We start from the raw sequence: 16,665 nt of genomic DNA, 5'->3' as shown, positions 1-16,665 counted from the left end.
CATCTGACCATAGTTTCCCCTCTCTCATCTCCTCCTGTCTCTTTCCCCACCTCCCCTCTGCACCACCACTCACCCCTCCTCTGTTTCTGTTCAGAAAGGGGCAAACTTCCCTTGGATGTTAACAAAGTATGGTATATCAAGTTGAAGTAGAACTAAGCTCTTTTTTTTGTATTAAGGGAGGGTGATGCAACCCAGTAAGAGGACTAAGTTTCCAAAGGCAAGTTCAAGCATTAGGGACAGGCCCTGATGCCACTGCTAGGAGTCTCACAAGTAGATCAATCTATATAACAGTCACACAAATGTAGAGGACTTAGGTTGGTCCCATTCAGGCCCCTAGATGTTTGCCCAGAATTTGTGAGCTTCTATGAGCCTGGGTTAGTTGTTTATGTGAGCTTCCTTGTGATGAAGTTGACCGCCCCCCCCCCCATAAAATCCTTCTTTGTCTTCAGAGCTCGGCCCAGTTCTTGACTGTGGAACTCTGCATGTGTTTTTATCAGTCACTGGATGTAGTTTCTCTGATGACAATTAAGGTAGTCACCAACCTGATTACAGGAGGTGGCCAGTTCAGACACCCTCTCCACTATTGCTAGGAGTCTTAGCTGGTGTCATCTTTGTGGATTTCTGGAAATTTCTCTGGCACCAGGTTATCCTTTAACCCTTAAATGCTCCACCCATCAAGACATCTCTTTCATTACTCTCTACCTCCATACCACCCCAACCCACCCCCAGTTTACCCAGAAGATCTCACCTATTTCCCCTTCCCAGGAAATAATATGTGTTCCTCTCTGGACCCACCTTATTACCTAGCCTCTCTGGGACTGTGGATTATAACATGGTTATCCTTTCCTTAGAGATAATATCCACTTATGGGTGAGTACATACCGTGTTTGTCTTTCTGGGTCTAGGTTACCTCATTTGGGATGATATTTTCTAGTTTTATCCATTTGCTTACAAATTCGATGATGTCATTGTATTTTAGACATGAGTCATACTCCACTGTTTAAATGTAACATATTTTCTTTATCCATTCTTTAGATGAGGGGATCTAGGTTTTTTCCAGGTTTTTGCTATTACAAATAAAACTGATGTGATCATATTTGAGCTAGTGACCCTGTGATAATGATTGAGAAGCCTTTGGGAATATTCCCAAGGTTGCCATGGCTTGGTCTTGAAGTAGATTGATTCCTAGTTTTCTGAGAAACTGCCATATCAGTTTCCAAAGTGGCTGTACAAGTTTGCACTCCCATCATATCACATTGTTGTTGAAAGGCAAACAAAACAATTCTGTAGAAGTTATTAGATATTTTTAACATTATTTTTCTTCCTGAAGTGATTGCCATAGAATTCTTAAGTGTCCTCTTGACAAAACAAAAGAGAAAACTCTGAGACTCATAAGAAGATGTTTTTAAAACACGCGCTCCACCAGATTAGAAATTTACAAGAAATAAGTAATTTTGTTATAACTTTCTTTTAAAATTATTTTTATATCTTTTGTATCATGACTCCCAATCCCACCTATCTCCCTCTTATCCCTGAAATAAAACAAAATAAAACTTAAGAGAAAAAAGGGGAGAAATGGAAGAAAGAGAAAATCTTGTTGTGGAAACTGCACTGTAACATAGGGAATCAATCAGTAATCTCCTTTATCCATATTTTTTTCATGCAGGCATTCATAGCAAAGAATAGTTGGTCTGGTTTGATATCACTGGTCTCTTCTACACCAACAGTTCTGGGCCTTCACTGGGACTCTCCTTGAACAACTCTGTTGCTACTGTCTGTCCTGGAGATCCTACAGCCCTGAGTCTGAAGGACTCTTTCCATACCTCTAAAGCAGATAACTGCAAGGAGAACATTTCAACTCTCTTTTGTCCTCATCACCAGTGTGAGCTCTCCAGAACTGCCATGGCCAGTTCACCCCTTGCTGCAGTGAGCAAGAGGTGGGGCCAGTTCTCCCATTTTCAAGTCCTCAGGATCGGTTCTCCCGCCCATATACCTTTAGGGACAGCTCTACTGTGTTGCCCAGGTAGGGTATAGGGGTCACTCTCCTGAGTGCTACAGCTGATAAGGGGCAGGTCTATAACATGTGGACCAGCTCTTCCACCTGTCTCAGGAGTTGATGAGTAAGTGATGGAGGGGACATCTCTCCTCTAACTACGTCATCACATGAGAAATGAGCAATGGGGCCAGCTCTCTCATTTTCACACCCCCACCATCAGGGTCACCTCTACTGTGCTACCCAGGTGAGACACAGGGTCTGCATCCCTGATTGTTACAGCTGACTAGGGGGAGGGACTCTGTTCCCTCACCCACTGCAGGTGGCAGGGTCAAAGGAGCATCTTTCCTTCATTCTCACCACCACATGGCACATGAGGGAAGTGTGGCCAGCTATCTCACCCTCACACCCTCAGGATTATCTCACCCAAGCCTCTGCCAGCAGGTCACCTCTACTGTGCTGCCTAGGCAGGGAGCAGGGAACGCTTTCCTGAGTGCTGCAGCTGGTAAGAGGGAGGTTCAGTTCACTTGTCTGCTGGAGGTGGCAAGAACACACAACTCCAGGGAGGGCTTACCCACACCTCTCCCAACAAGGTTGGCTCTATTGTCCTGCCCAGGCAAGGTGCAGGGCCTGCTCTCCCAAGTGTTGTTGCTGGTAAACAGGGTCAGTTCCCTTGCCAGCTGAAGGCAATAGGGGTAAGTGGAAGGGCATCTTTCCCTCAACTCCACCACCATGCCACAGACAAGAGAAGCAGTACTAGCCCTCTCAAGCACCAAGCTCCCCCCTCTCCTGTTTATAGGGTCAACTCTACTGTGCTACCCAGGTAAGACAGAGGGCCTGCTCTCCCAACTGCTGCAGCTGGTGAGGGGTTGGCTCAGGTCTCCTACCGGCTGCAGATGTGAAGTATGCATGTTTCCCTCACCCATGTTACCACATGGCACACAAGAGGGGCACAGCCTACTCTCCCATTCTCACTCCCTCGGGGCCAGATCATTTATGCCCCTGTGAACAGTGTTCACTCTATTGTTCTGCCCACATGAGGCCCTCTCATCTGGGCCTTTCAGCTGATGAGAGCAGGGCCAACTCTGTACAGCCTTATCCACTCTTCATTCATCAGATTCACAGACCAAGTTATGACTCTTGGCAGTGGCCTAGACTCAGGCATCTGGCACTGGGTGGCAGCGGATCACCCTCATCAGCCCGTTTCTCACTGCTATGACCTCTTCAAGTCAGTCTCTCCTTCACACATATGATTCATTCTGCCCCTTTCTCTCTCTCATATTGCCACCCTGTACTCATACACCATAATGGTGCTTATGGGTGAACTTCTTCATACCACAAGTCCAAAGGCCTGGGGGAGGAGAGGATCTGTGTTGTCTGGAACCAGCCAGGGCTAGGATTGGAAGGCAGTTCAATAATTTTCTTGATAGATACCACCTACTAAAGTTAAATTAAGATCAGATATGCAATTTGAACAAGCTTATAACTCCTAGTAAAATAGCAGTCACTAAAATTTTCCCAACCAAAAATCACCCAGGGATGGATGGTTTTAGTGCAGAATTCTACCAGACTTTCAAAAATAATAATTATTATTTAAATATTATTTAAATTATTTCACAAAATAGAAGTAACATTGCCCAACTCATTCTATGAGGCCACACTTACTATGATACCCAAACCACATAAAGATCCAACAAAGAAGAGAATTACAAGCCAATCTCCCTTATAAAAAAGGTGCAAAATTACTCAATAAAATACTTGCAATCTGAATCCAAGAATACATCAAAAATATCATCTACCATGACAAGTAGGTTTCATCCAGAGATGAAGAGAGATGGTTCGCTATATGAAAATTAATAAATATATTTGAACATATAAATTAACAGAAAGAAGAAAAGCACATGATCATCTCATTAGTTCTGGAAAAGCCTTTGACAAAATCCATCACTCCTAAATGATGAAAGTTTTGGAAGGATTAGAGACACAAGGGACATAGTCAAACATAATAAAGGAAGTTTATAGTAAGCCCAAAGTGAACATCAGCTTACATGAACAAAAACTCAAAGCAATTCTACTAAAATCAAGAACAGGACAAGGTTGTCCACTTTCTCATACCAATTTGATATAATACTTGAAGTTTTAGGAAGAGCAATAAAACAATTGAAGGAAACCAAGGGAATAAAAATAGTCAAGAAAGAACTCAAATAATCTCTATTTAAAGATGATATGATAGTATACATAAATGAGCCTAAAAATTCTATGGGGGAACTCTTATAGCTGATAAATATTTTCAACAAACTAGCTGTGTACAAAATTAACTCACAAAAAAGAGCAGTGCTCAAATGACAGACTGAGAAAAAAACTAGGGAAACAACATCTTTTTTAAAGGCTCTAACAATATAAAATATCTTGATGGTAACTCATATCAGGCAAGTGAAAAACTTGTATAATAAAGAATTTAAGAAATCAAAGAAATAGACTGAAGAAAATATCTGAAGATGGGAAAAATGGAAAGATCTCCCATGCTCATTCATTAGTAGGACTAAAAAAAATAAAAATGACGATGTAACCAAAGGCATTCTAGATATCCAGTGCAATTCCCATCAAACTTCCAACATAATTCCTCACAGACTTTGGAAAGAGAGTTCTCAGGTTTACATGGAAATGCACAACAAAAAAACCAAAAAGACCCAAGATACCTAAAATAATCCTGAACAATAAAACAGCTACTGGAGGTCTCACAATTCCTGATTTGAATATTCCCTACAAACTTATACTAATAAACAGAGCATGGTATTGTGATTAAAACATATATGTTGACTAATATAATTTAAGACTAACACATAAATCTACACACATATGGGTGCCAGTTATTTGATAAAGAAGACAGAAATAAACACTGGAAAAAACGATAGTATCTTTGACAAATAGTGCTGGTCAAACAGGACAGATGTATTTAAAAGAATGCACATTTATATTTTTGGTTGTGAACCTAACCTAAATGGGACCTCCTGAAACAGAGAATTTTCTGTAAAGCAAAGGACATAGTCAATAAGACAAAAGGCAGGCTACTGAATAGGAAAAGACCTTCATCAACCCCACATCAGAGGACTGATCTCCAAAATATATATTAGAAAAACTAGTCAAGAAACTAGACATCAAAATTCCAAAGAATTCAATTAAAAAGTGGGGTGCAGAACTAAACAGAGAATTCCCAACAGAAGAATCTCAAATGACTGAAAGACACTAAAGAAATGTTCAACATCCTTAGCCATCACTCTGAGATACCATCTTACACCAGTTAGAATGGCTAAGATCAAATATACCAATAACAGCTTATGCTGGAGAGGATGTGGAGTAAAGGGAACACTCCTCCATCACTGGTGGGAATGCAAACATGTATAACTACTCTGGAAATGAGTATGGTGGTTTCTCAGAAAATTGAGACTCAACACACTTCAGGACCCATAATACACTCTTGGGCATATACCCAAGGGACTCTCATTCATACCGCAAGGACATTTGTTCAACTATGTTCATAGGAGCATTATTTGTAACAGCCAGAACCTGGAAACAAACTAGATGCCCCTAAACCTAAGAATAGATAAAGAAAATGTGGCAATTTACACATTAGAGTACTACTCAGTGGAAAAAAAACAATGATATCTTGAAATTTGCATGCAAATGGATGAAACTAGAAAAAAAATCCTTAGTGAGGAACCCCAAACCCAAGATGAACCTAGTATATACTCACTCACAAGTAGATACTAGTTGTAAAGTAAAGGATAACAAACCTATAGTTCATGACCCTAGAGAAGCTAAGGAACAAGGTGAACCCTAAGAAAAACATATAGATCCATCAGGAAAGGGGAAATAAACAAAGATTGCCTGAAAAAAAATTAGGAGCATGGGGGTGGAGGGAGAAGGGAGGGCAGAAGGGGAAGAGGGAGAGAGAAGCAGAAGAGGGAGATGGACTTGAAGAAATGGGATAGTGAAGGTAAAGGAAGGACAGAGATGAGAGCAAGGAAAGAGATACTTTGATTGACAGAGCCATTATGGGGCTAGAAAGAAACCTAGCACTAGAGAAATTCCCATGAATCCACAAAGATGACTCCAGCTAAGACCCTAAGCAATAGAAGAGAAGTTGCCCAAACTGGCCTTGCCCTGTAGTCAGATTGATGAATACCTTAAATGTCACCATAGATCCTTTATCCAGCAACTGATGGAAACAGAGGTAGAGACCCGCAATGGAGCACTGGGTTGAGCTCCCAAAGTCTAGTTGAAGAGTGGGAGGAGTGAGAATATGAGCAAAGAGGTCAAGACCAGAATGGGGACACCCATTGAAACAGTTTACTTGCACTAATGGAAGTTCATCAACTCCAGCTGGACAGGGAAGGAACCCATACAGGAACAAACTAGACACTGAATGTGGGTGACAGTTGCATGGCTGGGGTAGACTGTAGGGTCACTGGCAGTGGTACCAAGATTTATCCCTACTGCTTGTACTGGCTTTTGGGGAACCCATTCTCTTTGGATGGATACCTTGCTCTGCCTAGATATAGTAGGGATGACCTTGGATCTTCCCCCAAAGCAGTGTGCCTTACCCTATCTGAGGAGTGAATGGAGGGTAGGATTGGGAGGAAAGTGAAGGGAATGGAAGGAGGGGAGAGGGTGGGAACTGGGATTGGTAAGTAACATGAATAAAGGCAGGTTGTTTTCTCTTTTAAAATAAAATAAAAAAGGATAAAATAAAGAAATGCACAAATATACATACCTATATCCCTGCACAAAACATAACTACAAATGGATTAAAGTCCTCCACATAAAATCACATACACTAAACCTGATAAAAGAGAAAGTAAAGAATAGCCTTAAACTCACTAGCAGAGGAAATGGGTTTTATAACAACCCCAGTAGCAGAGGCCCTACAATCAACAACAGTAAATAACTAAAAAACTTCTATAAGGCAAAGTGCCTCATCATTTATACAAAGAAGCAGACTAATAATGGGGAAATATTTTTACCAACACCACATCTGATGGAGGACTAACACCTAAAATATATTTAAAAAGAAACCTCAAGAAACTAGATATTGACAAATCAAACAATTTAATTAAAATATGGGATACAGATCTAAATAGATTTCTCAATAGAAGAAGCTCAAATGACTGATAAACACTCAAAGGAATGAATGTTCAATATCCTTCCTTAGCAATCAGCGAAATGCAAATCAAAAGTATCTTGATGTTATACCTTACATTTATCACAATGGCTAAGATCAATAACAAACCACTAGTGACAACTCATGCTGGCAGGGATGTGAACTAAGGGTGTGCTGAATAAGTTTATATCATCTTGGCACAAGCTGAAGCCTTCTGACAGGAGGCAGCCCCAATTAAGGAAATGTCTCAGAAGATCAGGTTGTAGGCTGACCTGTAAAGCGTTTTCTTAGTTAGTGGGGGTATAATTTTCTTAATTGTGGGTAGTATAATCCCTGGAATGTTGGTCCTGGACTCGACAAGAAAGCAGGCTGAGAAAGCCATTAGGAGTGAACCAGTAAGCAGTATTCCTTCATGGTCTTAGCATCACCTCCTATTTCAAGTTCCAGCCCTGTTTGAGTTCCTATCCTAGCTTCTCTGTGAAAGTTTACGCCAAAGAGACCCCTTCCTCTCTGACGTGCGTTTGTTCATGGTGTTTCATTGCCGCAATAGAAAATCTGACCGAGACAAGTTGGTACCAGTATAGTCAGGTATTTCTGTGACAGACCTGGCAGAGTTTTGAAGAGGATTTGAAACATTGGATTAGAAAAGCCATTGATCCTCCCAATCCAAGAGCAAGGGAGATCTTTCCATTTTCTGGTATCCTCTTCAATTTCTTTCTTCAAAGACTTACAGTTCTTGTCAAATAGATCTTTCACTTCCTTGGTTAGAGTTACCCCAAGATATTTTATGCCCTTTGTGGCTATCGTGAAAGGTGACACTTCTCTGATTTCCTTCTCTGCTTCCTTATCCTTTGTATATAGGAGGGCAACTGATTTTTTGGAGTTGATCTTGTATCCGGCCACATTACTAAAGGAGTTTATCAGCTGTAGGAGTTCTTTGGTGGAGTTTTTCGGGTCGCTTATGTACACTATCATATCATCTGCAAATAACGAAAGTTTAACTTCTTCCTTTCCAATTCGAATCTCCTTGATCCCCTTGTGTTGTCTTATTGCTATTGCTAGAACTTCAAGCACTATATTGAAGAGATAAGGAGAGAGTGGACAGCCTTGTCGTGTTCCTGAATTTAGTGGGATGGCCTTGAGTTTCTCTCCATTTAATTTGATGTTAGCTGTCGGCTTGCTGTAAATAGCCTTTATTATATTTAGGAACGACCCTTGTATCCCTAATCTTTCCAAGACCTTTATCATAAAGGGGTGTTGAATTTTGTCAAATGCTTTTTCAGCATCTAATGAGATGATCATATGGTTTTTATCCTTCAGTTTATTTATATGATGGATTACATTGATAGATTTTCGTATGTTGAACCAGCCCTGCATCTCTGGGATGAAGCCTACTTGATCGTAGTGGATAATTTTTCTAATGTGTTCTTGGATTTGGTTTGCCAGTATTTTATTGAGAATTTTTGCATCGATGTTCATGAGTGAGATTGGCCTGTAATTCTCTTTCTTGGTTGAGTCTTTGTGTGGTTTAGGTATCAGGGTAACTGTAGCTTCATAAAAGGAATTTGCAATGACTGTTCTGTTTCTATATTATGAAATACCTTAAGGAGTATAGGTATTAGGTCTTCTTGGAAGTTCTGGTAGAATTCTGCATTGAAACCATCTGGTCCTGGGCTTTTTTTTTGGTAGGGAGGTTTCTGATAACAGTTTCTAATTCTTCGCGACTAACAGGACTTATTTAGATTGTTCACCTGGTCCTGGTTTAACTTTGGTATATGGTACTTATCTAAAAAAGTGTCCATTTCTTTTACATTTTCCAATTTTGTCTCATACGGGCTTTTATAGTAAGATCCTAGAGAAGCTAAATAAGAAGGTTAATCCAAAGAAAAACATATAGTTATCCTCCTGGATATTGGAAGTAGACAAGATTGCTGGACAAAAAATGGGAACTTGGGGGTGGGGTGTGATGGGTGATGGGGGGATGGGGAGAGAAAAGTGTGAAGTGGAGGATGGGGAGAGCTTGGGGGAATAGGATGGTTGGGATATAGGAAGGGTGGATATGGGAACAAGGAATTATATATCTTAATTAAGGGAGCCATTCTAGGGTTGGCAGAGACTTGACTCTAGAGGGGTTCCCAGGTATCCAGGAAGATGCTCCCAGCTAGTTCCTTGGGCAGCTGAGGAGAGGATATCACCATAGAACCTTCACCTGGTGTTGGATGGAGAAAATGACAGAGCCCCACATTGGAGCACCGGACTGAGCTCCCAAGGACCTGATGAGGAGCAAAAGGAGGGAGATCATGAGCAAGGAAGTCAGGACCGTGAAGGGTGTGTTCACCCATTGAGACAGTGGGACTGAACTAAGAAGAGACCACCAAGTCCAGTTGGAATGGGACTGATGGAACAGTCAACCAAACCAGAGTCTCTGAATGTGGCTGATGGTGGAGGAGGACTGAGAAACCAAGGACAACGGCGATGAGCATGAACTCTTCAGCATGGACGGGCTCACTGTGAGCCTTGTCAGCTTGGTTGCTCACCTTCCTGGACTTAGGGGGAGTTGGGAGGACCTTGGACTTAACATAGTGAAGGGAACCCTGATGGCTCTTTGACCTAGAGAGGCAGGGAGTGGGGATATGGGTGGAAGGGAGGGGAGGGAAGGAGGAGGAGGAGGGGAGGAGATAGAAATCTTTAATAAAAAAATGAGAAAAAAAAAGAAAAGCCATTGAGTGTTAAGAGCTCAGGGAGGATGTTCTTGGGGACCTTAGAAAATAAGAATGTTGAGATCAGTACAGAAGATGGAGGCCTGTGTTGGGAAGTTTCAAAAGAATTGTGTGTGTGTGTGTGTGTGTGTGTGTGTGTGTGTGTTTGAGACAGAGTTTCTCTGTAGCTTTGAGGCCTGTCCTGGAACTAGTTCTTGTAGACGATGATGGCCTCAAACTTACAGAGATCTGCCTGCCTCTGCCTCCCATGTGCTGGGATTAAAGGCGTGCGCCACCACCGCCTGGCTTCAAAGGGAATTTTAAAGACTCTAATAGGGCCATTTGTGAATATGAATTAAGATTCTGTGGTTCTGGTTAACTGGGGCTGAAGTATCAGCTCTGATTCACAAGATACCAAAACATTAGCACATTCAAACACATACAGTCAGTCCCTTAACATACGCAGTGCCTTTAAAAATCTAACGTCTCCTTTAAAAGCTCTAAATCTCTAAACTTTTATTCGTTAAAAATCAAAATTAAGTTAAATACTTCCTTACCTCAAGAGGGAAGAACCAAGCATAGTCACAATCTGAACAAAGCAAAACCAAATTCCAATTGTGTAAATAACTAAATGTCCCATGTCTGGAGCACACATAGGAACATACTACATGAAGAGTGACAAACCCAGGGACAAATAGCTCTACATGGGATGTCTCCATCAAATCCCTCCACTTAAAGACAGGGAAGAGCAGGTAGAAGGAATGTAAAAGCCAAGGGAGATATAGGACACCAGGAGACCATGGCCCTCTCAGTCAACTGAGCAAGGCTCATGTGAACTCACAGAGACTGAAGCAGCCAGCACAGGGACTCCACAAGTTGGTTGTTGGTTTTTTGCACATATATTACAGAACTCTATCTAGTATTTTTATGGAATTCCAAGTATGTGAACCTGTGGGTCTTGGATCTTGAACCTTCTCTTAAGCTCTTTAGGCTCTTAGGCTCTCTTAGGGTTCATTGGATCAATATATGTTATACAAAATTTTCTAAGGACTACTAACAATAAAACAAAATGAAGAAATTATTTAATTGAAAAAATAATAAAAGAATTGAATAAAATAAAAAAATTCACATGTGAGGAATAAACATTCACTTGTAATGGAAATAAATTAGTTGAGGAGAAGACAGAACTTCAAAGAGCATGCCCCTGGATGTTTTACTAGCACATTCTCAGCAGATACAACCAGGCCACAAGAGCTTAGCTCCTAAGTCACAGGCTCTGTGTGGAACCTGAGTGTTACTTACCTGCTTTTACTCCAAAATTATGCCATTAACTAATACAAGGAACTTGGGCCACAGGCTAAAAAGGGATTTCCAAAGTAAACAGATACCTATATTCTCAAAAACCATAAAATTTTTACTCCTACCCTGACTCTAGCATTTTGGAGCCTTACAGAAGTCAGCTTGGATTCAGGAGAAGAGGAGATATATACAAGAGAATGGTGGAATAGAGAAAAAGTAGTCTTCCCTAACTCCACTTACTTAATAGAAATACATTCAGTGTCTTCATCCCATTTTGTGAGTCACTGGATATGAGAACTGATGCTTCTGGTTATGTAGTAGTGAGTGGGACAAGAAAGCAGCTTTTACTGCAGTGCTTCAGCTGAATTATAGAAGGTTATAGTCAGTAACAACACAGCAACTCGCACAGACGGCTAACTGGCTGTCAGGCATTTCTTTATTAAAGGATGTGACCCATATTGCAAAAATTTTAACTTAAAAGGGGATACTGGTGTTCTGGATTATGCAACATGGCCAGAGAAGGGAGATGTGAGAGGATGCAAAGAAGCCCTAAAGGAATGGGGAAACAGTCTCAAGGATGAAATAACAAGCAAGCTTTCAGAAGCCTGCATTGACTGGTATATAAAAGCTATTTTTAGAGTGCAACAAGTTCCTCATACCAGAGCACCTGATCTAATCTGTGTTTGCTGAAGGAACAATCACCTCTGCAATCTCAGTCGCTATTGTACACTGTTTACAGTGTTCAATGGTGTGAGACTTCCTGGTTTGCCAAGAATAGACTGTGACTGAGATCTTGCAAAGGCTGTAAAGCTCCTGCAGAAAAACAACTCACAGGAAACAATCACTGCTTATCACAATGATTTCTCCAATGCCTGAGTTCATCTAAAAACAGTTGTTTCAGTTTGAGGTTTATACCAGGTGTGAGTCTAATAAAAACCCATCGAAGTGCGATAAAGAAACAACTTCCAAATGAGAGAAAATATTTCTGATAGGGCCAAAAAAACTTTCAGGTACTATTTGGGTAACACTCCTCTACTTGCTCTAACCTCTGTCAAGGAACCCTCTCCCTCTCTGCCTCTTCCTATTGTTCTCTTACACAATGGAGTTAGCTTCCGTGTAAATTGATATAAGCAAGAAATTCCCTTGAATCAGCAGGATTATAGAATAAAAGAGGAAGCAATTCTCCATGCTTTGATCAACAGAGAAATGGGTGGTGTCACATCAGATTAGGAGAGTAAAGTATGTGAAACAGAAACAGAGGTGTCAATTACAAAATCCAATCAGTAGATTCCACATGACCTGCCAGGCAACGCTGCAAAAGAGGAGGGGAAATATTTAGAATTCCCTTTCAGATAGCGAGTACCAGCACAGCTCTGCATGCAGCTGAAGGGAGTTTAATGCTGGCAACAAACTGGGAGGCACCATAGTCATTGGATTGTCTGCCAACACAGTGTACAGACTCTCCTGACCCCTTACAACAATGACTCCTACACGTGCGCTGCTGGCAGAAACTTCATGGAAAACTGTCCTTCTGGCCTTGTCTGTGAGCCCCCTGGGATGCCTTTAGAGGCACTAAAAGCCCAGACCTTAACGCTTTTCTTACAGATTTCCAAACTTGTCTGTCTTTGCTTGAAAAATGGCCTTGTTACCATTTAGATAACAATTTAAAGTAACCACCTAATGGCACTTTTATACCGATATTCTTTGGGAGCTTTCTAACTACTGTCAGTGCACAGGCAGATGGAAGGAGTTTTCCTTATATCCAAGCCTTTTACTATCAAAGCTCTAAGTCTAAGCCCTCTGTCCCTGCAAGTTGTTCACTGCTCACGTGTTGCTGGCTATGCCATCTGAGCTGGAAGAACATTCCGCTTCTGCTCTGGACCCAGCTAACAAACCCCCACCTTTCTGACCTCAGTGGGCAGCAACTCCTGCTCCTTCAGCGCCTGCTCTGGTCCCAGCTAACAAACTCCTACCTTTCCAACCTCAGCGGGCAGCTACTTTCACTTCTTCATCTCCCACTCTGAAACCCTGCTAAGGTACCCACACCTTTTCAAGGTCAAAAGATGGATACTTGTACTTCTTCACCTCCTGCTGGCTCCCTGCCTGCCTTGCCACCTCTCCTCTTGGCTTACACCCACTTAGGCTCTACTGCCCTCTTCACTGAAGAAGTATCCATACAGGCAATGATCTTAGGAGACCATAGGAAAGTCTGATTGAATAAGGAGAGATACATTAAATCATAGAATCATAACAGAGTTGTAGTCTGAAATCTCCTTCTTAGTTGTCATATCCTGTGTTGAACAAAACCAGGCAGGACTTACTCTCTGCGTGGGGGGGGGGGTGTCTCAGAGATCACCACAGTCAGCACACTAACAGTCCACAGGAGTCAAGAAATTAGTTTGTTTCAACATGGCTGAGTAGCTGGTGATGTTTCAGACTTCAGGAGCTTGACCCCAACTAGATTATTTTTATAGCACAACTTGGTGAAAACTTTCCTGTTGATAATTAATTCAGTCCAATAAAGTATGCATACATGACCTTAAGAAACAAGGTAAATAAATTAAGAAAAGACATGACTTTCAAACCTCTTTGGAAGTACATTAACACCTTCGGTAAAGGTGGGGTTTATAGATTGGCAACACGTTTTAACTTCAATAAAAAAAATGTTTCATAGGTTGAATAAGAGAAACAATTTCCCAATAAGGGACTGGCTGAAGGTTGGAGGGAATCCTAACCGTATAGTGATGGAGGAGAGTTATCTGTCTATGTTTCTTTCATTGGTTAATTAATAAAGAAAACTGCCTTGGCCCTTTAAGAGACAGAAAATTAGGTAGGTGGAGTAGACAGAACAGAATTGTGGGAACAAGGAAGTAGAGTTGGGGAGATGCTTCAGGCAGTCTCCATAGTGAGTCTCCATGCTTCTCCTCTCCGAGATGGACACAGGTTAAGATCTCTCCTGGTAAGCCACACCTCGTGGTGCTACCCAGATTACTAAATATGGGTTAAAGAAAGATGTGAGAATTAGCCAATAAGAGGCTACAGATAATGGGCCAGGCAGTGTTTAAAAGAATACAGTTTCCGTGTAATTATTTCGGGTGTAAAGCTAGCCGGCGGCCGGGTGGCAGGACCCAGCCCCGCCTGCTTCTCACTACAGTATAGACAGCACAAAAATACTAGTTCTATCTAGGAACCATGTCTGTTCTTAGCCATCTCAGTGGGCGACAGGTTATGCATTTCTTCCTTTGAAAGAACAGTCCTTCCGGGCGGTGGTGGCGCACGCCTTTAATCCCAGCACTCGGGAGGCAGAGACAGGCGGATCTCTGTGAGTTCGAGGCCAGCCTGGTCTACAAGAGCTAGCTCCAGGACAGGCTCTAAAAAAGCTGCAGAGAAACTCTGTCTCGAAAAACCAAAAAAAGAAAGAACAGTCCTATGTGTTTAACATGCTAGGTTCCGCTAGTGCTTATTCATGAGCGCAAAGACCTATGTGTCCTCTATATCTATGTCTGATTAAAAACTTATTTGTGAAAATAATGAATTTGGCCATGGTGCCTTCAGTACTGCCTCAGCAGAACTTTCTGGTTTTTACCCATCTGAGATCCTGGTAGTTGCAAGGTTATTTAAGAAAGTGTTAACCAGGATGTGCGTGTGTGGCTAATCAGTAAATCAACAGTCTGGCTCACCAACTGACTCAACTGCTTCAGTATCTCAACACAACATCACCTTTTTTTGTCCTTTATGGGCAAAGCAATACTATATCTCCAAGAATTTTGGTGGATAAAATTACCATAGGGAACACTCATTCACTTATTTACAGATCTTAGGGCACCTGTTCAAATATAGTACTTACGTTTTGTTATTTAGATATTTCATAACTAACATCCAATTACAGTCTTACTGGAGATCAAACATTACACTTCCTTCATAGCTGTTAGCTCTTTCTCAATCTTTTTCTTTCTGGAATTACTCCCATCAAAGTCTTAATGTCATTCTTTCTCACTTTTTGTACTACTCTCTTGACACTCAGTCAACAGCTGTTTCTAGAAATGACTCTAAGTTATGGGTGTAAGATTATTTTTTATAAGAACAAATGGCCCATGGATAATGTCTCTCAGGCCCAAAGGCATTCTCTAGACTTCGAAAATATCATCTGACATATAAGAGTTTCTACAAAATGTTTTCAGTTGCCAATATATAAAGATGATTGAGAAAATGAAATATCTCTTTCCCCAAACCATTTACTACTTGGAAAGTTTCTGAATGTGTGTTCAAAATTAGTTCCTTCTACTCCCTCCAAAGATGTTCTGCTCCCTTACCTTAGATTAAATTTCTACATATTAAAAATATTGTACCTCTAACCCCTGACATACTTTGTTTCTGCTCAAACTGTCCTGCTATTTCTCATCTCACTCTTTAGCCAATGACAATTCCTCAGGTCAAGATTAGTCCTCTTTACCTCTCAGTTATGCACTCTCTTCATTCTCTTTCTGTAATTCAAATTGTCTGGACAGTGTATAGATGTTACCCTGTGACAATACGCAGAACTTAACTAATAGGAAATGAATGTTCATCATGATAAGTCTCTTCCACACTGGAGTTATTGTTAGTTTAGACTAATTTCTCCATTTAATCCATCTGGAAACTGAAATGCTTCCATTCCTTCTATAATGACTAGATTTTGAAGGCTTGGTTGCCATTCACAGGACAAGGCAAAGCTTCAAAGAAATGCTTTCAGAGAACATTTAACTGTACAAATAACATCAAAAATTTCTGTATGTACTTGTTATGGGTCATTGGTTACAAATGCATATTTCTTCCCCCTAGGCTTAATTTTTCGGGTGACCAAAAACAACCCTAACAATCATAAATCAGGGTATTTGGAAAACATTGGGATCTCACATCATCAAAGCAATGAACATAGAAACTGCTTTTGAACTGAGAGAAATCAAGTCTTCATGAGAGGAAGGAATTAGAATTGGAAGCTAGGATAAATAAACTGCAGTGTTTTCCCCAACAATGAGTTCAGATCCAATTGTGAATCAAGATGATGTTAGAAAATTCTCAAGTTGTGGGGTACCAGAACCTATATTAGGAAAGGACAGGGCAGAAGTACTTGTGAGTCAATCAAAGAATATGGGGAAGGACAGCTAAACTTAGGACCATTTGAGTGGTAGCATGGAAACTTAATACAATAGAAGCTAACTGGAATAAACACATAAATGAAGGTGATCTAAAAGAAATCACCAAATAGTAGGCAGAAGGACATTCAAAGAATGGGTGTTAGAACACAGTGGTTTAAACAGTTTAAGGAAAATAGTGATACACAGAGGTCTAAACTGAGATGTTTGAAGAGGAGACAGAAAAATTACTAATATTAAGGACCTTTTGAAAAATTCATATGATAACATAGTATAGTAAAACCTTCCTAAAAGGTATATACACATATCCATATAAAAGTTAATATGGGATACCTTGTAGTGGAACAATGTCCCTACTTCATACCATAGTATAGCAAA

This window comes from Arvicola amphibius, chromosome 14 (genome assembly GCF_903992535.2).
Source record: "Arvicola amphibius chromosome 14, mArvAmp1.2, whole genome shotgun sequence".
NCBI classification, from domain to species: Eukaryota; Metazoa; Chordata; class Mammalia; order Rodentia; family Cricetidae; genus Arvicola; species Arvicola amphibius.
Note: the sequence above shows the minus strand (reverse complement) of the source record.